Source organism: Scyliorhinus canicula, chromosome 1, assembly GCF_902713615.1.
Source record: "Scyliorhinus canicula chromosome 1, sScyCan1.1, whole genome shotgun sequence".
NCBI classification, from domain to species: Eukaryota; Metazoa; Chordata; class Chondrichthyes; order Carcharhiniformes; family Scyliorhinidae; genus Scyliorhinus; species Scyliorhinus canicula.
This window is the reverse complement of record NC_052146.1, coordinates 59,114,707-59,140,584: the sequence shown is the minus strand read 5'-3', so window position 1 is coordinate 59,140,584 and position 25,878 is coordinate 59,114,707.

The following is a 25,878-nucleotide window of genomic DNA, read 5'->3' as shown; positions in this document are numbered from 1 at the left end:
TTCCCGGACATTGGTGCAAAAGTACGCCGCATTCAAGGATGGCAAGGACATGGCCTTTCTCGGCATCGGCCGATTCGGCAGTTTGCGCCTGGTGACCCAGTGTTCATTCGAAATTTTGCTGGGGGTGCCCAGTGGGCCCCTAGCGTCATGCTTCGCCGAATGAGCCCTATCTCTTACCAGGTGCAAGCCCAGGGTTGTCTCTAGCGCAAGCATGTAGACCACATTCGGTTCTGAAGACCATTTCTTCCAAAGGTTCCCTGCCCCCGGAGCTCATTTCTACAGCCACAGTGGAGAGTATTCCTCACAATCTTCCCCTGGTGCCACAGTCAAACACTGCGCAGGTCGTTGCAGAACCGCGTGGAGATAGAGATACCGAGATGAAGGAGGCAGCGGACTCAGACTCCGAGATGGAGACACAGGACACCTCAGAGGGGGAGTCCTCGGGCCCACGGGCCGTGGATGTACAACCGTTACACCGTTCATCACGGAAGCGTCGTTCTCTGTCTCGTTACACGCCGCCCGATCCAGCGCCTCGTGTAAATGGCGTCCGGCCTGCGGCAAAACGAGTCCAACGTCCTCCTTCACCAGGGTCTTCGGTGGATTCTTTGGACTTTAGCGGCGAGGGATGTTATAACCTGCCTGCTTACCACTGGCTGGGGTCTAATGGCATCCCTCAATCCTTAGGGAGTATGAGCTTCCCCAATGAGGGGGGGGCGGAGAAATCATTCGCAGACTCCCTGCATTAATACAGCTGGCCAGTTTGAAGCCGGCTAGAGAGGAGTGAGCAGCAAGGGAGTTATCGCTGCTGTTGTATATATGTGTAATGGTAAATAAATGTTATTTCTTTCTATCGTACAACTCGTGCTGGATTCTTCGTGGCCCTCACAAAATAGAGTACTGAGTTAACTGGCCTGCTGATAAGCCTCCACCCCTTAGCAGGGGGCTCGTACTCCACAAGACACATGGGAGATTAATCGGATCATGCCCCTGGGTCTCACGGGGGTTGTAACTTACTGTTACAATTAACCTCTGATACTAAACTGCAGGCCGGTCAAGGCAGCTGAAGCACTGTTTAAGGAACTTGATTGTGTGCCCTCTGATGATTTGGTGGACAAATGAGCTTGCCATGCTGTCTCGCTCTGGGGATGCCTCATCAGTGTCATCAGCCATGTACACAGAGGATAGCCCATGTCACCAAGAGATTATCCATCAACGGGCTTGGACTTCCAAAAGCTCTGGGAGTCATGAAAGTTGTATGTCTCATGACAACTTCTGGGAAACCAGCACAGACCTGCAATATTCTTCTCCTATGGTCACAAGCCATTTATAACTTCATGGAGTGGAACCCTTTACAATTTACAAATGCAGTTGGCTATTCCCAGGGAGCTTTTATGGCCACAGGAGCACAGTCGACCACACCTTGCACTCAAGAAAATCCAGTGATCACACTGAACACGCTGACCTGGTAACCTGACTATCTTCATTGGTGATGAAGTGGATAAAATCATTGGAAGGACTAAAGAAGGCATTTGTCACCTCCTAAATGCACCTATATTTGACAGCCTGAAAGCCATTGCTGGCGTAGAAATTGAGCGCCGCTGTAACCTTGAAGGCTACTAGTGTTGGGTTCCACCATGTCCATGAAGCTTCACATCTCAATGAACAAGCTGACAAATCTCAGTGATCATTTCCTGGAGCATCCTCAAATGTCTCTGACGTCACTTTTCTGGCATCTGGAAATTGTTTGTTCTTGTCCTCTGCGTGTGTTGATGTACTATCTTTGCATTTTGCCTTCCCTGAATGTCTGCATATGGACCAGCTTTCCTCCTGAGGTGCTGCCTTCTGTTAGCCTTGAGGCCTCTGTTGAACAGCCATCGCTTCACATTCCTTACTCCTGCTCCTGAGGTTACTGGAAAATCAGGTGAATGAGTCCTATGATTATGGCAGTATTACAGTGTGTGAAAAACACAGATATACATGCGATAGCACGATTGTTTCTGTTCTAAAGCATTTAATTAATTATTTAGGGAGTCCTCTCAATCAGCCAATTGTGTGCAGCATGAATTGCACGTACCCAAAACAACGTTCCTTTGATCTACGATGCTTGCAACCCAATGTGTATTTTCAGAGAGTTACAAAGAATGCTGCATGTTACATTCCAAACCTGGTCCTGTGCCTTCTACCTGCCCTTGTCACCCTCATGCATGCCACCATCTCCTTTTCCCCACCCTACTGGCAGCACGGTAGCATAGTGGTTATCATTGTTCCTTCACAGTGCCAGTGTCCCAGGTTCGATTCCCGGCCTGGATCACTGTTTTTGCGGAGTCGGCAAGTTCACCTCATGTCTGCGTGATCCAGGTGCTCCGGTTTCCTCCCACAAGTCCCGAAAGACGTGCTGTTAGGTTAATTGGACATTCTGAATTCTCCCGCAGTGTACCCGAACAGGCGCCGGAATGTGGCAACTAGGGGTTTTTCACAGTAACGTCATTGCAGCGTTAATGTAAGCCTACTTGTTACAATAAAGATTATTACAATATTATTATGCAGAACATATCTGTTACCCTTGAGCCTCCCCACATTACCCTGGACCAGATTACCATTTCCCTGCACATACCATCTCTTCCTCTCTGTGCAACACCCATGACCATCCCAGTGCCCACTCTGACAGTAAATCCTCCCCTAATCCTCCTCCTGTTTCTTTTTGTTCCTGGGACCCACCCCATGGGACCTTCCGATACTCAATCCTGGCTCTGGACTTGCCCCTATACCAGGTACAAATTCCTCCTTTGGCTGTGACTGTTCCCTCCGCCACCCAGCACCATCAATTCAACCTTCAGGACCCCACCATTGACAGCACTGATCCAGCCCTTTAAGCCTTACATCCATGTTTTCATCCCTGTTGAGCCACCAGCCACCCTTACCCTCTTACCCTCTTAGGTGCATTACAGCCAGGACACTCGGAGCTTCTCACCATTGCACCTCCCTGCCCCTGATAACGAACCTTTCAACACTCACCATCCTGTGCCACAGATTTCACCATGGGAATCTGCTTCCGTCATACGTAACTTCCCTGGTGGTCTAGTGGTCATGATTCGGTGCTTTCCCCGCTGTAGCCCAGGTTCGATTCCCGGTCAGGGAGTTGTTCTTTTACCGGGCGGCAAGATAGCACAGTGGTTAGCACTGTTGCTGCACAGTGCCAGGGTCCCAGGTGCGATTCCCGTCTGTGCAGAGTCTGCACGTTCTCCTTGTGTCTGCATGGGTTTTCTCCGGGTGCTCCGGTTTCCTCCCATAGGTCCCGAAAGACGTTCAATTAGGTAATTTGGAAATTCCGAATTCTCCCTCTGTGTACACGAACAGGCACTGGACTGTGGCGACCAGGGGCTTTTCACATTAACTTCATTGCAGTGTTAATGTAAACCTACTTATGGCAATAAAATAGTATTATTAACTGAACAAAGCAGAATGGTGCACACCACCTTTAAATGATCATGAAGTGGGGTTTCACGAGATTCTCATGTGCCGCTGACTTTATCCCAGGGTCGGATTTTATTAAAAATTATCAAGTTAATGAGTATTAATGGCATGCAAATATATAGTAACCTGCCACACGCCGGTGTAATTTTCAACTCGTCGTTGACAAGCATACTGAGTTACTTAATCGCTTCATTTCAACCTGCCATTGGGAAATCGAAATTTTGCACCAAAATTAAGTCAAGTTTCCCATTCTTGTGGCCTCCAAAGAATCCACCATTAGTTTCTGTTTTTCACATGTTTTTACCTGTCTTTGTGATCCAACAAAGTGATACCCAAATTGCTGCAGCTGGATTGGAATTGGTCTGTTGATTTTCATTGGGGGAGACTGCAGATGGCCTTTGTAAACCACCTGAAGCAGCTTTTTGCCTCCTCGAAGGTCCAACTTCCGAATAGGCCATTTAAAAAGATCAGTTTGGACTGGCTAGCTGGCAATAAGGGCACCAACCCCATGGCAGGAGGATAATGCTGCCTTTTTGGGAGAAAAATAGCATAATCGTGCATGTCCAATGCTGGGAGATTTCTCTGGGGGTGAGCTTCTTCAATACAAGCAACGTATCGGAGGACAGATTGTTGGGCTGCTGGGAGACCCTGGAAGCCCCTTTGAATACCAGTATCCGCAGCTATATTGACAACAGTCTGAGCACGCGTGGCAGAAAACTGAGCTGGCTTGACTTCAGTCTGAGCTTCAACTGTCACAGCCAAACATTGAGCAGTTTTTGTTTCAGCTGCAGTGGAAAAGAGGCATTGGCCGTCAGCTGTGACATCACGGTAAGCGCTCAAGTGCTCTCATAGAGTTGGCCATTAATTCCACACTCAAATGGGTGGACACAAACATAAGGGCAAAGTTAACGCTAAGTTCCTCCTTGCTCCTTGACAGTAATTGTAGGCCATCAGCCTGCTCCTGCATGCTGCCCCATCAGCATCCTCATCTGAGATCTCTGGAGCTGATCCTGTGTGTGAATCTGCCCTCTGGCGAGTTGGTATCTTCCCCATCCATTGCCCCTCTCTGGCTGAAGACCACTTGTTCACTGTGTCTCACCATGTGAAGATCCCACCTATAAGTAATGCATGCAGTGTCAGTACCCAGAGATGGTGTATGATCCTGCCGTGGTGGGGCCGCAATGTGCAATGTGGCAGGCCGGCCAAAAGTCCATTGACCTAAGGCGGGACTGGAGAATCTTGGTGGTGGGCGTGACTGTAAAATCCCACCCATAATATCTAAACGCCTAACTTCCACGATAGAATAAATGTTATTCATGTTTTTTTTGCCCAAGAAACAAACTACTGAATTATAGAACATTAAAGCCCTCGATGATAATATTTTCAACCAATATTTCTGAATTTGTTTAAGTTTCCATAGCGCTTTTACAAATGCTTTTGGCACTTGTGCTGCAATAATTACTAGTGAGCTTGTGCTGTTAGTCCATTATCAGCAGGTATGTCAGATATAGTAAGTGATAAGCTTATTAATATTGGCCTTGATTGATTTGATGCACAATTTCCATTTGTCGGGCAATATGAGCAGGCTAGATAAAACCAGTTTCACCTTGAATTGCCGGGAACAGAAGCACGAAAGAACAGGACTGTAAGGTGAAGGTAATACCAGCTAGCATGCTGACCAATCACACTGCAAACAGAAATGATGTGATCGCTATCAGCAGGTGCAACGTTATTACTCCATTGGGAAAGATAGCAATAATCCCAAAATGATGTGATTGTCGATCGATCGCAAAAATTAAATCCACAACAGACATCTCACATCTCATTACAAAAGTGGTTATTCTATTCGTGTTCAGGTCTTGCATTAACTTTTTTTATGACAAAAATTTCCTGTTGGCTTTAGCAACAACTTCTTGGTGGGATTTTCTGGGCGTTCCCAACAGTGGGATCTCCCGGTCCCGTCAACAGCAATCCACCCGCTGCGGGTTCCCTGTTGACAGCGGCAGGAGCAGAAGATCCCACCGCCTGCCAAAACCGGGCCATCTCTGCCATCGCAAAACATACCACATGGGAGGTGGAAAGTCCCACCCGCAGTGCCTTTGATGCCATAAAGTCGCCTTGGCACTTCAGCAAACCATTATAAAACAAGGGTTTGAACCAAGCCCTATAAGGAGCCGCTGGGGCAACTGCCTAGCCAAAAGATCAGTCAAAGAGGTAAGGTTTAAGCAGCTTCTGAAAGAGGCAGATGGAGGCACAGAGTTTTGGAGAAGGAATTCCAGAGATTAAGAGCCCAGGGAGCTGGTGTCATGTCCGCCAAAAGTAGAACCATTAATATTGGAAATGCTCATGAGGCCAGGATTAGACCAGCACAGACATCTCGCCACCAGGGCCTGGGAGAGAAATCATTGGCTCGCTGTTTCTCCTGTTTCTGGGCCCCTTATTCCCGCCTTTCCCCCCCTCCCCCCACCCTATCCACTCCCCCGATCATACCCTCCCCTTCAATCTTGTATGATATTTATTTCCATTCAGTCCACCAAATAATCACACTCAAGTCCGAGTAAAATGATAACGACCATTGTTGGCATCCGGTTGCAAATATTGTCCAAAGTAGATGCAGCATGGGTCATTAACACGTCTCTACTGGACCCTAGTTTGAGAATCAATGTGGTAGAATGCCGATGCTATCGATAATACCAGGTGAAGAGTGGCCATTCAAGCACTGGAAGTAGCCTTCAGCACTTTCAGATCAGCAGAAGAGAAAATTACAAAAACTTAATAATTTAGTCAATTAGAGTTTGTGCCGAAACAGTTCAATGTAGCTCTTGTGGTGACTGAAATATTCCTACGAAAAATAACTTCGAATTTGAACTCCATTGTTTATTTTGCTGAAAATAGATTATTGACGCAAATTTCCACTTCATAATGCCAGCTCAGTCGACACTCCAAATGCTATTTTGGGTGCAAGGTGGCAGTGAGATTCTCCGTTCCCGCCACTGGCCAATAGAATCTCCCATTAACTACCCCACGCTGCTGGGAAACCCATGGGCCTGATCTGAGGGGACCTGATGAGGCAGATGACTGATATCCTGTATGCCAGGAGAAGGGAATATATTGTATTCCCTCTGGTTAGACAGAAGTAGGTAGAGAGTGCACATGGCTTCATCAAGTTAGACAGCTTCCCCATGGTGCAGGATGCCATTGATGCACACACTTGTATTTGTGTTTGTCACATCTAAGTGCAATGTCAAAGCATTAAACTCTCTGAATGTGTAGTCAGTGTGCAGCCACATAGAGTAAATCATGTAGCTGAATGGCTGTTGTCCTGGCAGCTGTCATATTGGCTTTATTCAGCAATAGCTGATTGTGCCATCGGTATTTGAGCCAACACATCAAACCAGAGTGCGATCCACTGATCCTCTGACTCATGGCTCCAGTGTATAACCCAACCACACATGAACCTCATACATTAAACAAGAACCACGTTACTACACAAAATGTCATTGAGCAGACCATTAGGGAATGTAAGCGATGCCTGAACTGCTTTGGAGGAACCTTTCAGTATTCGCCAGAGTACGATTGACAATTCATTTTGGTCCATTGCACTCCGCACAAATTCGGCATCATGAGGGCACAGCCCTTCCCACAAGGCAGATGGCAAGAAGGTAAGGGAAACGATGAGGTGGAGCAGGAATAAGAGGGTGGGAAAAAGGGGGAGGAGAAAGATGAGGAGTAGGCGGTAAGAAAGAGAAAACCAACACATCATTTTCTTCATTGGGGCATCTGTGATTGGATCCTCTGATTGCAGCACCAGTGGATGCAATCCCAATTCCATTTCACCAGTCATCCCACAACTTGGGCTGGATTCTTCGCTCCCCGACGCCGAAGTCGTGTTCGGCACCGGGGCGGAGAATCTGTTTTGACGCCGAAATCGGGGGCGGCGGCGGTTTTCGATTCCCCGCCCCCCTGAAAAGCGGCATAATCATGGAGTACACTGTGCCAAGTATCCATGGCTTCAGGCCATTCCCTGAAGCCCACACCGCGATGCTCCATCCCCGACCGGCCGAGTTCCCAACTGTGTGGGTTACGTGTGCTCACGCCGTTCGGGAACCTCACGTAGCGGCTGCTGACTCAGAAGAAGTTATGGATTGAGATGGCAGCTTGATGTGAGAAGGATGATTAGATTGAAATAAATCCTTTCAGATTCACCATTGGTCAGGACTTCAATCAAGGCCACTGTAATGGTGGCAAGTACCAACTACTCCATTTGGTGAAAACGTGCAGCTCTGACCACCCACGGTGCTACTTCTCTCAGTTTTTCACCACGTTGTTCTGCAAGAGAGAGAAATATTTCTGTGAATATGGTGCGCTGTATCTGAGTGATGTGAAACAATGAGAAATGGCAAGTGAGTAACAATGATGCTTCAACATTTCTGAAGCAACTGCCATGTCTCTTACTTAACATAAAAGATGCGCTTGCGAATGGCATGTTGCATGTCTGAATTGACTGAGTGGTTAAATTATAGGGGCCAGTTTATGGGTTGGATCTTGTGGGCAATACTGTTATGGTACCCCAATTTATCATAGAATCATAGAATGTACAGTGCAGACTGAGGCCATTCGGGCCATCGCACCAACCCTTAGAAAGAGCACCCTACCTAAGCCCACACCTCCACCCTATCCCCACACCTATCCCCGTAACTCTACCCAACCGTTTGTGGACACTAAGGGCAATTTAGCATGGCCAATCCACCTAACCTGCACATCTTTGGACTGTGGGAGGAAACCGGGGCACCCGGAGGAAATCCATGCAGACATGAAGTGAACGTGCAGGATCCGCAGAGACAGTGACCCAAGCCGGGAACCAAGCCTTGGAGCTGTGAAGCAACTGTGCTAAGCACTGTGCTACCGTTATTCCCCTATACTCAGAAACCAGACGAGAATCCAACAATTTTTCAATTTGTACAACCGTGAGGAAAGGATACTTCTCCCCAGGAGTGATTTCACTGATAAATAGAGATTTTTTTATATTAAAACAGACTTTATTATTAAAACAGTATCATACCACATTAAAATCAAAGAAAAATAGCTCTACAATTAACAGCTAAACAGTTCTAAAAAAAACAGGAAAATATTTTAACTACTAACTTATACCTTCTCTATCTCCACTTAAGCAAAGCCCATTACAGATCAAAAACCGCTTGTAAATAAAGTTGGCAAACACAGGGATACTAGCTGTGCTATAGTGTCGAGATTTCCTCTCAGAAAAGGAGAGGGAGACCCTTTCAGGCACAACCTGGTAAACCCGATGTCCTTGTCAGACTAAAAAATCCTACAGTTAAACTGCTGGCCACAGACCTGGCTCCTTCCATTAATTACATAATCTCTATCCCACTCAGAGGTCCCATGACTGCCTTACCTAAATTTAAACACAATCCCTTCAATAATCTACACCCTATGGACCCTTCCAAAATACACAATCTTCAATTAACCCCATAGAGGTAAACAAGTACATGGTTGGAAATAATGTTTATCTCACTTTATGATACATTAAATACAGCCCTAGCTGTATCACCCACTTGTTGAACTAGGATTTTTTAAAACTATTACTACAACAAATATATATTCCTTTACCTGGACTTTTAATAACATTGCTGACACAAATATAAAATACAATGGGCTGGATTCTCCGTCGGCTGGATCCTCCACTTCGCCGGCAGCGCACTCACGCCCGCGGATTTCCCGATGGTGTGGGAGTGGCCCCAATGGGAAACCCCATTGGCCAGCTGCCGGGATGGAGGATACTGTTGCTGGCATGGGCGCGCCACACCAGAAAACGAGTGCGGCGGGAGGAGAATCTCGCCCATTGTATGTACCAATTGCTTATATTCATCACAACACAATGAAGAACCCTACAATCATCTTTTCTCAAGTTTCCATTTTTTAGCCTTTTAGCAGGAGCATGGAAGAACAATGAAACTCAAAGTCTGCCTCTGAGGACCTGGAGAAAGTTGTATTACTTGAGAGAGAGAAGCCAAAATTAAAGCAAAATGGTACGAAGTGGTAACAGTACAGGACATGTATGGGTGAATTGGAAAGCCAGTGCTGCTGACGCGATCAACATGTAAACAAGGTTATAGCAGAGCGTATTGTACAAGTGAAAACAGTTGTTTTATGCAAAGTGTATTACACATATCATTTAAGCAAAGATGGAGTGAAGGAAGAAACCACCACCAGCCAAATCACTGGATCTTGATCCCTGCTCTTCCTATGCTTAATGGCAAATTTTAAACATAGTAACAGCAGCAAAGGTGACAGTCTCGACCAGCAGAAAACTGCCTTCTAGAATTATTGATTTATTTGTAAAGTACTAAGCCTGAGGAGACGGGGGATGCATAAACCAAATAGCAGTATGTACATCAGCAGTATGTTCTATGATCTGCACACAATGTTATATCAATGTGTCCATACAAACTGATTGTTTAAAAGTGTGCAATGAAACAAGGCAACTCAGTCCTCAAATGGACAAGTGGCTGTAAGTACACAAAATGCTCCTTCCAAGAGCAAGGTGGTCTGCATGGTCCACCAGACATACATAAATAAGAATGGTCAACACCCTACAATACCATTTATCAACAACCTTGCTTGCATTGCAGTCAGCCTTGCCTCAGTTGGTGACAATCTCACTTTTGGATAAGAATGGTGTGGGTTCAAGTCCCACTCCGGCGATAAAAACTAAACTAGCACTCCAATATAATGCTCAGAAAGTGCTGTATGGTCAGAGGAGCTATCGTTCAGAAGAGACGCTAAATTGAGGTATTATCTGTCTTCTCAAATGGATGTAACAAAAAACCCATGCCACTCTTCTGAAGAGTTCTCCTTGGTGTATAACTCAATCCCATAACAAACACCACAAAAAATAATCAGCTCATTATCTGATTGCTGTGCACAAGTAGGCCATGCCATAATATAAATCTACATATATAATGGAGTGCAGACAGGCAGTGATTGACACACAGGATGACCAGTAAGCACACAGAACAGAGCAGCCAATCACCAGACAGGACATGACCACGATAAAGCCAGCGGGCACCAGTTTTCCCACGCCCTCGGGACCCAGCCTCTGAGACAGTCAGAGCTCATAAGTTAGCCAGTGCAAACACCATGTGGTAGCTGGTACGTCTGGTCAGGCTAGCATCAGGTCTCCAGTCAAGTCAGCATAGTGTCAACCCACAGTTGAACATGTATAATAGTTTAGATGTTAAATAAAATCGTGCTTCATCTCATCGAGTGTTGGAAGTCTGTCTCTCGCTACACTGCATCAAGTGCAGTCCACATCGACCCAGCCTGCCCAACACGTCAGGCCATAGTGTCTCCAGCATTACAATAATGGGCGCAATCTTCCGGACTTGTTACACTCGCACTCAAGCGTAACAAGATCGGTGAATAGGGGGAGAGGCCAAAAATGAAATCCGCGCGGAGCGTCAAATACTTTGTGATGCAAACCGTCTCACTCCCGCAGGGATGGGTTGCCAAGGGAGGTGGGGGGGAGGCATAGGGGGTGCAACTGGGGGGCAATTGTTCATGGCACCACCATGCCAACCCCTGGATCCTAACCCCATTCCGGGGACAACCCTTGTCACTGCCTGTCTGCCCCACCGATCACCCATAACTCGCGCTGACTGCTGAGGACTCTGGCTGTGCGGCTGAAGGCTAGCGCTAATAAAGAATTGGCAATCGTGGTTAAGTGAGCACTTGACACATGCCAAGTGGATTCCCATAGGTAGGCAGGCCATGTAGCATGTGGGAGTCATTATCTTGCATTCTAATCGCACCTTGATGCCTGGACACTGTGCAGGAGGCAACACCACAGATGCAACATCCGATGGGTCACAGCTCCGGGGACATGTCCAAGATCAGAGGGTGGGTGAGTGTCATGGAAGGGGGAGTGTGAGGATTGCATGGAGAGATGGGGAAAAGGTTCGTGGGTCAGCAGAACAAAGAGATAGAGGCATCATAATGTTGTGCAAAAAGTTGTTTAATGTGCTGTATAATACCCCATTCCTGATAGTGCCACCCCCAAACCCTCAAGCCCCCAACCCCACCCCCCCCCCCCCCCCCCCCCACCCCCCCCCCCCCCCCCCCATTCCCCCACCTACCACGGTGCCCTCAGTGATGCTCAACGTGCCTGGCCCACCTAACTGTACCACTGCGTCTTGCTGTTTCCCCAGGATTCACATCTGGGGTGGAGCTAATCAGCTGCTTACCTCATCCTGCGATCTTCGATGCCCCTCTTGGTGTCCTCTTGAGGCTCTGGGGCCAGAAAGCCCCGGCTCACTTGTCAGTGGCACATGCTCAGCCGTGCCGCCCTGTCCCATGTGCTGACTCCGAGACGCCACCTCATCAGAGGAGTGGAAGTTGGGGGAGATGGTGGCCACCATCACCACTCCATGGGATGGGTCCGCGTTGGCTCCCAGTGCCCCCTCCTCCCGATCGGTGCCCATAGGGCCCTGGAGTTCATGCTGGGACGGAGGGCAACTGGTTCGAGCCCCAACTGCCCCTGCATTGTCTGGCTCTTCCAGCCCTGGCGGTTCTGCATGGCCCACTCCATGGTGTTGATGCCCTCAGCGATGCTTCTCAGTGATTGGGACATGCTCTGCAGTGCCTCAGCCATGCCCGCCTACGACTGGGACAAGTTCCGCAGAGTCTCAGCCATGCTCATCTGTGAGCGCAGCATGACCGCAGAACCTCATCAAGGTTAGCCTAGTACTGGGTAACACCCCCCAGCGAGGCAGACATACTGCTGAGTGTGTGTGTGTGTGTGTGTGTGTGAAGTGTGAGTGTATGAGAGAAAGGTGAGTGTGTATGAGAGAGAGAGGTAAGTATGTGTATGTGAGAGGGAGGGATGGGAGTGGATGTGTATTTGTATGTATGTGTTTGTGTGTGGGTGTGTGTGCTTCTTTTGGGTGCGAACACGTGTGTGTCTGATTTGAGAATCCAGTTCTCCAGTAACACTCCTAATATTAAACAAATCACTCCACCTATTAATAAAAGACAATAAGAAGGTAAGACTGAATGGTTGCTGAATAAGTTAACTTTTAAATTATAATAGATACATACATATAGAAAATAGAAAATACTTTTATCAATTTGTCTTTGTATGTGTGTACTTATTGCGCAAAATCAATCAAATTTCATGGTTTAACTCTTCAGTATAATAACAAAGTAGGAGGTTAAAAGTGTTCTGTGACGGCAAATGTTTGGGAAACACTTTGGGCGGGATTCTCTGTTGGCCGATGCTGAAATCAGAAAAGGCGATTGGGCGGAGAATCGGTTTTGATGCCAAAATCGTGGCGGACGCCGGGTTCACATCAAATCGCAATTCTCCGGTGCCTCGACAGAGGTCTCAATTCTGCACATACAATAAACGCCATTTGCCTATCATTAGCGGCCCTGAGCCGGTATTCTCCAGTGCCTCGGCAATTCTCCGCCTCCACGAGGGGAATTCCAGGTGGCGAGGTTCACTTGTGCTTTTACAAATCATGAAACAGGTTGCTGAGGGGGACAGAGGGGATATGGAAAGTGTCCAGCAGCGCCAGAGTGTGCTGATAGCTGTGCCACTGGCCAGGGGGCTCCTGCCAGGACTGGGAGGAATAGCTGGGGCTGGCCAGAAGATGGGTTGTGGGGTCGGAGTGGAAGGGCATGGAGTTTGCGCACGCCACCGACTGCCCACTGTGAACTTAGTACCATGGGTTGGAAGGGTGTCCCCCCCCAGGCCATTTCCCGAGATGCCCTCTGACCTCAGTAGACCCATCAACAGGATGGGCGCACTCCAGCACAACCAGTAACATCGTGTTAGCTGGGATGAGTGTGTGTGGGGAGTGACGTGTGTATACGCGGCTGCACCTTGTCAGCCTCCTCAGTGTCAATCACGGACCTGGCAAATCAGCACTGTTCCCCATTGGAGTCGTTTGTGTTCCATGTGGCACCAGTGCTAGCCCTGCAGCAGTGACTGAATCGGTCCAGGTGGAGCACTAATTGTGCCAAGGTAGAAGTCCACGAATCCTGCCCCGGCATCTCACAAATGGAGAATCACACCCAGGGTTATAGGATTGTTCAAAGGAGCATGGACGGCTACTACATGAAGTGAATTGGGGAAGCTGCAAATTTGGAAAAGCCTTAGCTTACTTTGTTACTGAAAAGATACAATTGAACAAAGAACAAAGAAAAGTACAGCACAGGAACAGGCCCTTCGGCTCTCCAAGCCTGCGGCGACCATGCTGCCTGTCTGAACTAAAATCTTCTACACTTCCGGGGCCTGTATCCCTTTATTCCCATCCTTTTCATGTATTTGTCAAGATGCTCCTTAAACGTCACTATCATCCCTGCTTCCACCATCTCCTCCGGCAGCGAGTTCCAGGCACCCGCTACCCTCTGTGTAAAAAACTTACCTCGTACATCTCCTCTAAACCTTGCCTCTCGCACCTTAAACATATGCACCCTAGTGATTGACCCCTCTACCCTGGAAAAAGTCTCTGACTATCCACTCTGTCTATGCCCCTCATAATTTTGTAGACCTCTATCAGGACGCCCCTCAACCTCCGTCGTTCCAGTGAGAACAAACCGAGTTTATTCAACCTCTCCTCATAGCTAATGCCCTCCATAACAGGCAACATCCTGGTAAATCTCTTCGGCACCCTCTAAACCCTCCACATACTTCTGGTAGTGTGGTGACCAGAATTGAACACTATAATGAAAATGAAAATGTGCTATTCAACAGAGACTGAAGCAGAGGAGGACTTGCGTTTAATGGAGTGAGACTAGATAGAAAGAGAATTATTTCAAACAAATATACTTTCTGGAAAAGTAGCTGTCATTCATTCCTTCAATAAGAGTGAGGTAAATATTAGATTGAACTCGATGGAAGATTTTTGTATGCCTCTGGGTAAAAATATTTTTATATACTCTGAAACATAATGTGGCGCTCAGGTGAGGTCAGGGTGTTGTCTCTGCCGGGCTTTCTTACCACTTCATAGAAATGCAAAAATTATTTTCTATTTAATGGTCAGATCTAATTTATTCTATATTATACTAGAAAAGCAAAGACCATAATAATTCATGGAAAGTGAAATGGCTATTCAGCAAGAATATTGCTGAAAAGAAAGGCATGTTGTCAAAGCTTTTCATTTTGCACTCATCACGTCAGACGTTAAAATTCCAAACGATCACTAGCATTTCTGCAACAGGCTGACTGGTTGGCAGATTGACTCTAATTGGTTGAGCCATTGCTATCAGAGTGGTCGTGCCAACCATCAGCAACTCTTTCCCCCTGCGGTATAAATCATTGCGATTGTTTGAAATTTGGCATTCTTGCATTTATCATGATGAAAATCTTCAGCAACGTGTTACTCTTTTCTGCTGGAGTGCATGTATACACTCTACGCCATCCATTTTAGCTTCAGAGACAAAGTTAAAAAATGATCCCAAGCCCCACAGCCCCCCCCCCCCCTCCCCCCCCCCCCCCCCCCCCCCCCCCCCCCCCCCCGCCACTCTGCCTTCTACCTTCACCCCAGCAGTACACAATGTGCTCGATCATCTCAGTTTAATCCGATCCTCCAATTTCAAGAAGTCAGGCAGCTGCTTTTCCAAGGAGTTAATTATGTAGTTCTACTTCAAAATAGATGAAACATGATTGGAGAGGGTTAGGAGCAGGGCTACAAGATTGGTACCAAAGCATAGCGGAATAAGCAATGAACAGCAACTGCGTACAGAGGGACACTTGAGAAAGGACTAAAGAGTGTCTTAGCTTGACCTCTTAAGCTAATGACGGCATTTGATAGATTGGAGACAAACAAGTTTCTCTGCTGTTGCAAGAATGCTGAACTGAGGCATAGATTTAAGGGAAGGACAGTAAAGATGTATTTCAGGCAAAATATTACTCGCAAAATATTTGGAACAAAATGTCAATGAGAGTTGGTCAACCACAATTAGCTGGATTGAAAAGGGGAATGAACATGCTCTCAGCATTTGAAAGGAATTAATGTTTGTTATTATTTGTACACCGCATAGAGGGAAAAAAAGGAGATAATTGGCTGGGAAGGTTGGATTGTAAACAGGCTTCACCAGTATTTAGTAGGCCAGAAATGAGTCCAAAGCGAGTTGGTAAAAAGAAAACTTGATTTATTGCAAAGCAATTATATTTACAGAAGATCCCAGTTGGGTCTGCTCTGTTGGTTCCATACCTGGCCGACCTTATACACATCTCAAACATGATGATCTTGGGCTCCCTGCTAAAGCTCGTATTCGGCGAGTCTCAGGGGGAGATTGATTGCTCCAACCCCATAGATCTTGTGCTGGGTTATAACACTGCCTAAAGTACATTACCATATCAGAGTGTTCTTAAACCTCTCTGTGCTCATGAGCTCAGGGGCATTTTAACTCAGCTGCTGATATAAATTGGCAGCATCAGTTCCATTCACTTCCTGGCTCCTTCCCAGGAAAGCATCCCCCTGCGGTCCTTTAAATACTTTTAGAGCGCAGGTGGAAGCTCTTGAAATCTCTGAGCATTAACAACAACTTCAGAATCAGAAAATCCTTCTCAGCCGCAAGGAAGCTGCAGGATCAAGTTACCCTCAGTACCTCTAACGTGGCCAGAGTTGTACTCTGCATATCTTTTCCTTCCGCCTCACCGGCAATCGACCCATTTACCACTTACTTGCGCTGCTCCTCTTCCTCGTGAAGGACTTGTTTTCCACCCATCAGGCTGTTCCTAGCACTGCCTGCAACCAGTAACCTACATGTCAAAAGCCTTCAGAGACGTCCATGGAGTCAGTGATGATTTCTGACACGTTCGTGAGAAGCAGCCAAGCTACAGGACACCAATATTTTTGAACTGAATTTCTGTCACGGAAACTGACATTCCCCTTCTCTTATCGTCTCTATTTTTATTGCTGAGCACGTGCAGCTGCATTCCTCTGCCAATCCCTCTTGTGAAGATGGCTCTGGAAAGAGATTTTCGCACAGGAAAAGCAGCTCGCTGGAGAAAAGTCACACCACATGTGGGCTTGTGGAAAACAAGGTGATAGTTGGTGGCTGTTATTTTTTATTTTTAAACTGGTGAATTGCTCTCTCCCTTTTCCTTTGTACAAGACTAAGATGAGCGCTTTAAAATGACGAGCTTGCGCCTGTTGGAATGGAGCCAGAAATTTCACTTCAGGCTTTTGGAACAAAGAATATCGGTGGGGTTATTCGTGAAGCCTCCTCAAAATTGGCCCTTGCCAAAGATGAGGAAACTCAGGAAACTAAGGAAATTCAGCATGTCGACATTAACTCTTAACAACTTTTACAGATGCACCAGAGAAAGCATCCTATCTGGCTGCATCACAGCCTGGTATGGCAACTGCTCGGCCCAGGACCGCAAGAAACTTCAGAGAGTCATGAACACAGCCCAGTCGATCACATAAACCTGCCTCCTATCCATTGACTCCATCTACACTTCCCGCTGCCTGGGGAAAGTGGACAGCATAATCAAAGACCCCTCCCACCCGGCTTACTCACTCATCCAACTTCTTCCATCGGGCAGGAGATACAAAAGTCTGAGAACACGCACAAACAGACTCAAAAACAGCTTCATCACCGCTGTTATCAGACTCCTAAACGACCCTCTTATGGACTGACCTCATTAACGCTACACCCCTTTATGCTTCACCCGATGCCTGAGTTATGTAATTACATTGTGTACCTTGTGTTGCCCTATTATGTATTTTCTTTATTTCCTTTTCTTTTCACGTACTTAATGTTCTGTTGAGCTGCTCGCAGAAAAATATTTTTCACTGCACCTCGGTACATGTGACAATAAACAAATCCAATACAATCCAATCCAAGGTGCGGTGATCCTGTGGTTAAATCACCACCAGTCAGTTCTCCCCCTCAAACGGAAAAGTAGCCTATGGTCAGCTGGGACTATGGTGAATTTACCTTTTACCGGTGCGAACATAATAGCAAACATAACAGCCCGTCGATGGGCTAATCTCATGAAGCCATTGATTAACTAACGCAGACTGCATTACCACCTTTCCTCAGTGTCAAAAGAAAATCTTGTTAAACCGTCACAAGTCAATGGCTTGGCCACTGCGAGAGCATGATGTCCAATTCTGGGCATCACACTGTAGGGAAAGCATCAGGGCCTTTGAATAGTTGTGGATGGGATTTATTAGGATGGTATCGGGGATGAGGAATTTCAATTATCTGCCAAGGCGAGAGAAGCCGAGATTATTTTCCCTTACAGCAAGGAGATTTAAAGGGAAATGTGATGCTCTTATCAAACTGATCAGGTGTTTCGATGGAATATATGGGGATAAACTGTTTTCAGAGCCAGGAGGAACAGAATACAATGGACACAGATTTAAAATAATTGTCAAAAAGAAGCCAGCGGGCACATGAGGAGAAATCATTTCATTTGGTAATCGGTTATGATCTAGAATACGTTGCCTGAAAGGGTGCTGGAAGCAGATTCAATGGTAACTTTCAAAAGAGGGGTGGCACGGTGGGACAGTGGTTAGCACTGCTGCCTCACAGCGCCAGGGACCAGGGTTCAATTCTGGCCTCGGGTGACTGTCTGCATGGAGTTTGCATGTTCTCCCCGTGTCTGTGTGGATTTCCTCTGCATGCTCCGGTTTCCTCCCATAGTCCAAAAATGTGCAGGTTAGATGGATTGGCCATGATAAATTGTCCCTTAATGTCCAGGGATGTGCAGGTTAGGTTGTGGGATTACGGGCAGTGGCGGACTGGCCAGGGTGTCAGCTTGCCCGATGGCAAGTGGGCCCCTGATGAAGTGGGCCCCCTATATCAAATAAAAATGCAATAAAGAAACAAACACAGACAACTGTTTTAGTAATAAAAGGGAATAAGAAAAGAAAGAGAATAGGACACAAATAAGCAGTGCATGAAAAGGAACAAAGCAGGGGAGGTAGTGGAAGGATGGGGAATAGTGGGGCCCGGGTCGGGCATAATTAAGGAAATTCCATGTTTTCAGCAAGAGTGTGTGAATTTAAAGATAAAGTTACAATTCGTGATTTGAGATGGTCGGCAACTTCAAAGGATATCAAGCAGTAGTCTTGGTTCAGCCAGTACATCGGTCCGGGGCCCGGAGAGCCAAGAAGGGGCCCGTGAATCTCTGAAGGACCCTTAAAAATTATAATTAATTAGATAAATAAATCTCCAACTTCTTTCCTGAGATTTGTATTCTAACTTAATAAAATATAATTGTTTTTAAAAAGAGCAATACCAAATACAAATACAATAAAGAAACAAACAAATAATCACTCAGTGTATGAAGGAACGAAGCAGTGTTAAACGGATGTGAAAAGGAGTGGAGGGGGGGGGGGGGGGGGCTGGTTCACCCAGGTCGGACATAGTTGGAAATCCACGTTTTCAGCAAGAGTGTGTGAATTTAAAGATAAAGTTACAGTTCGTGATTTGAGATGGTCGGCAACTTGAAAGGATATCAAGCAGTACATAGGGCCGTGAGGTCACTGAAAAGGAGAGGCGGTACCTTCGACCGTGAATCATGATGTCAAAGATATTGAAGTGATAAGCCATGATCGGTAAACTCAAAGGGTTGCGACTTGTAACACTACACTGGTATCAAACTGGACATGTTAACTTTGGTCGTGGGACCATTCTTAATGTCTTACTACAGACGGACCAAACTTCTAAGTTTCAACAGATGTCTCAGTTGCTTGCTGGTGCGAACACTGGACAGTGGATTGTCTCCTCTTCTGAAGCTGCATAGGCCACAGTAGTATTGACTAATGAACATAGCCTATTGAAGTGTAAGTAAGTTATTTTATATTTTTTATCAAGTAGGGGTTTATCTGGTGTTCCTTCAAGTTATTCTGGCAATCATCAATATTCATTTTTCCCAATGTGGGCTATTTTTAATTAAGTTTTTATTTCAGGAATATTACCCCTACCAGCATGGAAAAGAAAAAGCATAAATCTGGGTCACTAAAACGCAAAGAACAAAAAGAAGCAGAAAGGAAGGAATCAGCCAAGTGATGCAGGCCAATTACAGAGTTTATAATACCACAAGCACAATCCACATCAATATCCAGTTCTGCAACAAATAATCAAGAAGCAAGAAACAATGCTCATGGTGATGATGCAATGACATGCGAGTTACAAGAACAGAGAAGAGCTACTTTGAATGTAGAAACAAATACAAGTGCATCCATTACTAATCAACACAGGCCCAATATTTCTTCTGGCTTCGTTGTTCCGGTATCTGTACTGCCTGTAGTTGCAACATCTGAACACATAGCTTCAACTAGTGACAGGGAATCAGATATTCCTTCAAGAATAAATGACTTGGTTTCTGAAGCACATCCTGTAAATGAACCTACGCAAGAAAATGAAAGATCAATTACTGGAATCTTCCAATATCCATCAGGAGCAAATGCTCAACAATATATCAGTGTGGTTAATGATGGCACCTTAGATAATTTTTTTGCAGCATCACTAATTAAAAGGAAAGAAGAAGTATTGAAGCAGAGAAGTATTATCATGAGGATTATAGACATCATAAAGATGTTAGGCAAGCAAGCACTTCCTTTTCGAGGTCACAGAAATGAATCGGCCTACACTCTAGATAATGAGGTTCTGAATCATGGCAATTTTTTAGCTACAGTGCAGTTGATGGCAAAATATGACCCCATTATGGCAGCTCACGTTTCTGCAGTGCAAAACAAGTCTAAACTAAGAATCAAACGATCAGAGCAACAAGGAAAGGCTCAAAGTAAAGACCATGGTGGACTTGTTACATGCCTGAGTAAAACAACTATAAACATGTTAATCAAAATTATGAAGAATATGATACAAGAAAGAATTAGTCATGAAGTTTCTCAAGCAAAATATTATTCTATTCAGGTTGATTCAACACAAGATAATTCATCCATCGATCAGTTTAGCATTATTATTCGGTATGTGCTTAAAGGTATTATCTGTGAGCGACTACTCTCAGTTGTGCCAAGTAATGATGGTACAGGACAGCGACTTTTTGATCTATTGATTGAAACATTACAGCATCTTAAAATTGTCCCCCAAAAATGTTTATCTGATAGCACAGATGGCGCTGCAAGCTACCATGGCCAGTATAATGGTTTACAAAGTAAAATTGCTGATGTGGCTGATCAACATGTTCATATATGGTGCTATGCCCATGTCTTGAATTTGATGATAACTGAAACAACAAAATGTTGTGTGCCTGCAGTTTCTTTTTTCAATTTGTTCCAGAATATAGCAACTTTTGTGAAAGCATCATACAAGAGAATGGCTGTATGGATAGAAGTTGGTGGAAAACATCTAGGACAAGAAAAAATGAAACGATTAAAGCTAATTGGTGAGACCAGATGGCCAGGAAAATCCAATGCAGCAACAACTATATTTGGACGTTTTGATGATGCCGCTGCCAGTACTTTCGTAAATCTATTGACATGCTTATCAATGATACAAGATTCAGAAAAGTTTGATGCAAAAACAAAACATGAAGCAAATGTTTTACTTCAAAGTCTTCTAAAGTTTGAAACCATATTGACAGCATTTACTTACTTGTATATATTTGAAACTACAACCCCGTTATCAAGTTATCTACGGACAAGTGGTTTAGATATGTTTACTGCATGGAGTTTGGTAGATTCAGCTACAACAAAGTTGAAGGAACAGACAAGAACATTTGATAACGTTCACAGCAAGGCTTTGGAATTTGTAAATAAATGTAATGACAGGATTTCACAGATGAATATGGATGAAAATCAAACATTGGAAATTGATGCGTTGGAAACAGCATTGCCAGTTAAGAGGCAGAGGAAGAAGAAAAGAATGGAAGATGAGCTTATTGATGATGAAAGAAATTCCTCAGATTCTCTAGCTGATTTTCGAGTAAATGTGTTTAACCTAATAATGGATCGCATTGTCCAGAATCACGCTTTGTACAACACAAACAGTTGTATAAAGATGTGTCCTGCTTGGACCCAACAAAGTTTAAAACTATTGCAGAGAAGGGCCTTGAAGATGAAGCATTGGAAGGTATTATTAAGCTGTTTCCACAAATCAGCAAAGATCAAGTAATATTGGAATTGTTTTCTTTTGCTTCAAACTTTGATGTATTAAAGCTATTGCTTAATGATGGTGAGAATATGGATTCCAGTTGCAACAATTGTAAAATTTGCAGCACTTGCCCATCGTGTGTACTCAAAATTCTGGCATCCAACAGACTTCATGACAAGGCATATGATAATCTTTATTAACTTTATAAAGTCATCTGCACACTATCAGTTACTCAAGTCCAATGTGAGAGGACATTTTCAAAGCTAAAGATCATAAAGACAAGGTTAAGAAATTCGCTGTCTGAGGAGAATTTGGAATCATACATGTTGCTATCCATTGAAAAGGAATTGTTAGATGAATTGGATGCAGAAGCAATTATTGGCAGATTTGCACAATCATCTAGCAAACACAAACGATTGCTCTTAATATAGTGGACTGCATGCAATGCTCTATCGTGCTTTTGAACTATCTGTTAATGTGTAAATTGTGCAGTAAACTATTTAAAAATATCAACCAATTACTTAAAATTAAAAAAAAATTAAAAATTCAATTATAACATTCTGTATTTACATTTGGTATCTACTGCCAGTAATGTGTACAGTACATGTACACTGTAATTACTAAGAAATACACATTTTTTTCCACAAAAATTTTAATTGTACCCTTTTTTCCATATGTATTTTTTGAAAATTTTATTTATTCGTTATGAAAATTAAATGATAGCATTGTAGTTGTGGGTGGGCCCCCTTTGTCTCCTGGCAACCAATATTTTTAGACCCAGTCCGCCACTGATTACGGGGATAGAGCAGGTGGGCACTCGTAAATGGGCAGAATGCTCATTTGAAGGGTCTGTGCAGAGTTGATGGGCTGAATGGAGCTGGAGATAGCCTTGCACTGTGGGGATTCTGTGAAAGGGAATTAGATGTATAAATAAAAAGGAAAAAAACATCGTGACTGCAGGGAAAAATATCAGATCCCTGAAGCCTTTACTGATTTTGTATTCCCAAAAAGGTCTAATCCCATTTCTTTTTTATCTTTCCCCCATATAAAGCGAAGTACAAAACAAAAATCGTAACCTTCAAAACCTCTTTGAACATCTAAAAAGAAAAACCTTTAAAACAACCATTAATGATAATAATAATCTTTATTAGTGTCACAAGTAGACTTACATTAACACTGCAATGAAGTTACTGTGGAAAGCCCCGAGTCGCCACATTCCGGCGCCTATTTGGGTACACAAAGGGAGAATTTAGAATGTCCAAATTATCTAACAGCACGTCTTTCGGGACTTGTGAGAGGAAATCAGAGCACCCGGAGGAAATTCACGCAGACACAGGGAGAACGTGCAGACTCCGCACAGACAGTGACCCAAGCCAGGAATCGAATCTGCAACCTTGGTGCTGTGAAGCAACAGTGCTAACCACTGTGCTACTACTGTGCAACCCAACCTTACCTTACAAGGAGGAGCCATCAAGGAGGACTAGGAAGAGGAATGCAGGAAGATAAACCAGAGGAGCAGCAACAGTCTGATGAGTATGCAGAGGACCATCCGTTGCTGCTGCAGGAGATGTTTATATTGCACCGACACTGGAAACTTGCATTCAACTTCCATGTTTGAACACTGCATCAATAGTGCTGTCGACATTCCCTGTTCTCTGCACAAATATTAAATCATTATCAACCCATAAAGATTCCATTCATGCAAACTCATGAAGAAAGCTTCCATGCAGGCATTCCTAAAAACCATAACCTAAATTTTACTTCTGAGTTAAGCCAACTCTTGAACATGATTCCAGTGAATTATGGAAGCTACTCTCCCAGTTTCCCATTCCTGTCACTTCCAGCATTTTGCACTGAAAGAGATGTCAACTAATAGATCTGCCCAACTATGGAAGATGTATTTTCCATCATTAATGAAAAGTCTATATTAACAAACTATCAGGGGGTCATCATCTACATTGTCTTTTTATTTAAAACACAAAGATAGATTCCTTCAACCCTCAAAGCGTTTATTGGAATCACCCTCCTTCCTCATCCCCAAGCTGTAGCATTCTTCAAGATTAGCAGCAATCAAAACTTCATTGGTAGCACAGTTGCCTTTGAATCACAAGGTTCCAGATCCAAGTCCCCTCCAGGGCTAGAGCTCTAAATTCAAGCTGATACCTCCAATGCAGTTCTGAGGCAGCACTGCACTTTCAGAGGTGCTGTCTTTTAGACGAGCTTTCAGATTGAAGCCCCATCTGTCTGCTTGGGCGAATGTCAAAGAACCAATTTCAATGAAGAGTTGAGTTATCTTCAGTACTCTGGCCAATATTTGTCATTCAATCCACATTATAAAAACGGATTATATGATCGTTATCACCTGGCTGCAGCAACTGAAACTTGTTGAGTTCAAATGAGCTGTTGCATTTTCTACGATGTGGAGGTGCCGGCGTTGGACTGGGGTGGGAACAGTAAGAAGCCTTACAACACCAGGTTAGAGACCAATAGGTTTGTTTGGAGTCTCTAGCTTTCAGAGTGTAGCTCCTTCATCGGGTGACTCACCTGTTGGACTTTAACCCGGCATTTTCTACATTACAGCAGTGACTACACTTCAGAAAGGTACTTCACTGACGGTGAAGTGCTTTGAGATTTCATTGGTCATGGGGCAATGTATAAATTCAAGGGTCTTCTTCTACCCACTCCACCTGCTGCCTTAATGCCAGTGAATGTGACTACAAATGATGCTGATAATTAGCCAGATTTTGGGTGCCGTTTGCACCAGGCAGAATTTCCATTCCTCTCAGAATGTTGCAACAAGATTTTTTGATGGCAGAAAAGGCCAGCCAATATCTTCACGTGTAAAGGCTTTGGGGCCTTCAGCACATCTTGCTACTTCCCCTTCATGTCACTGATGGATGAACTTTTAGAATTAATTGACCACTTCTCTTAAGTGGTATCAGAGCGACGAAGACCGTGTGAATATTTCACTGGGATGATTTGCTAACCTAATGCTGCCACTACTGGCAATGGATGACTGATTTGAATGCTTTCTGCAATGCACCAAGTGGATGATCACACAGCTTCACCCCGCAGGGATACAATTGTTGCCATGAGTTTTGTTTGGTGGGTTTGGTGGCTTTTATCAAACATGTTGATTGTACTTCCATCGGCAACACGAGGACAAATAAACTTAAAGATGAATAACCTTCCTTTCTCCGAAGCTAGACAGGCTTCCAAAATTGGTATCCCAGGCGTATAACTTTGTGCACATCGTAAATTCAGGCACCATCATCAGTGCATCCCAAATGCCTTTTGGTTCACTAAAATGCATCCTTCATGTGGAGTTCGACACTGAAAACATAGAATTCCTAAGTCTACTCCTTTAATCTTATCAATCTGATACTTTTCTGATAACATTCTGAGAAAATTGTACAAAAGATGCTTTGCCTCCGGTTATATAATACAGCCCAGAGAAAACGTATCTCTGCTCAGCCGGTTTGCACTGATAACTGTGGAGCTGAGCCCTGTGGACTAGGAGGATACCAGGCAGCACAGTAGCACAAGTGGATAGCACTGGAGCTTCACAGTGACCAAAAAGGTTAGGAGGGGTTATTGGGTTACGGGGACAGGGTGGAAATGAGGGCTTAAGTGGGTCGGTGCAGACTCGATGGGCTGAATGGCCTCCTTCTGCACTGTATGTTCTATGTAGGTTTGACACCCAGTCTGTGAATTGCACTCCAGCAGGTTCTGCCTTTCAGGTGAGGTGTTAACCCAGTTGATCCCAACTACACTCACAGGTCGATGGAAAATATTGTGATACCATTTTAAAGAAGAGGAGGCAAGTTATCCCTGGTGCCCTGCCCAATATTTATTCCTAAATCAACATCAGTAAAAGCAGCCACACAATTGTTTATCACATTGCCCAATTTTGGGAGCTTGTCGTGTGAAAATCTGCTGCCTTGTTTCCTGAATTACCACGTTGTCCACACTTCAAAGTACTTGATTGTCTGCAAAGCACTTTATGGTGTCCAGTGGTCATGAAGGGTGCTACATAAAAGCAAATCTTCCCTAAATTGTGAGAGATTATCTCAGCTGCGTGGCCAGAACTGGTGCTACAGTTTCCCTCAGAGTTTCTGAGCTTAAGGATGGAATCTATCAACTGATTCCTAATTTTTTTTTTATAAATGTTTTTATTGGGTTTTTTAACTGATTCCTAATTGATCACAATCACCTTGGAAGTTCAACCACTCTGAACTTTGGATTTGGCCATCATGCTGTTAGGAATGTGAATCTCACAATATTACAAACAAAAGGTTGCTG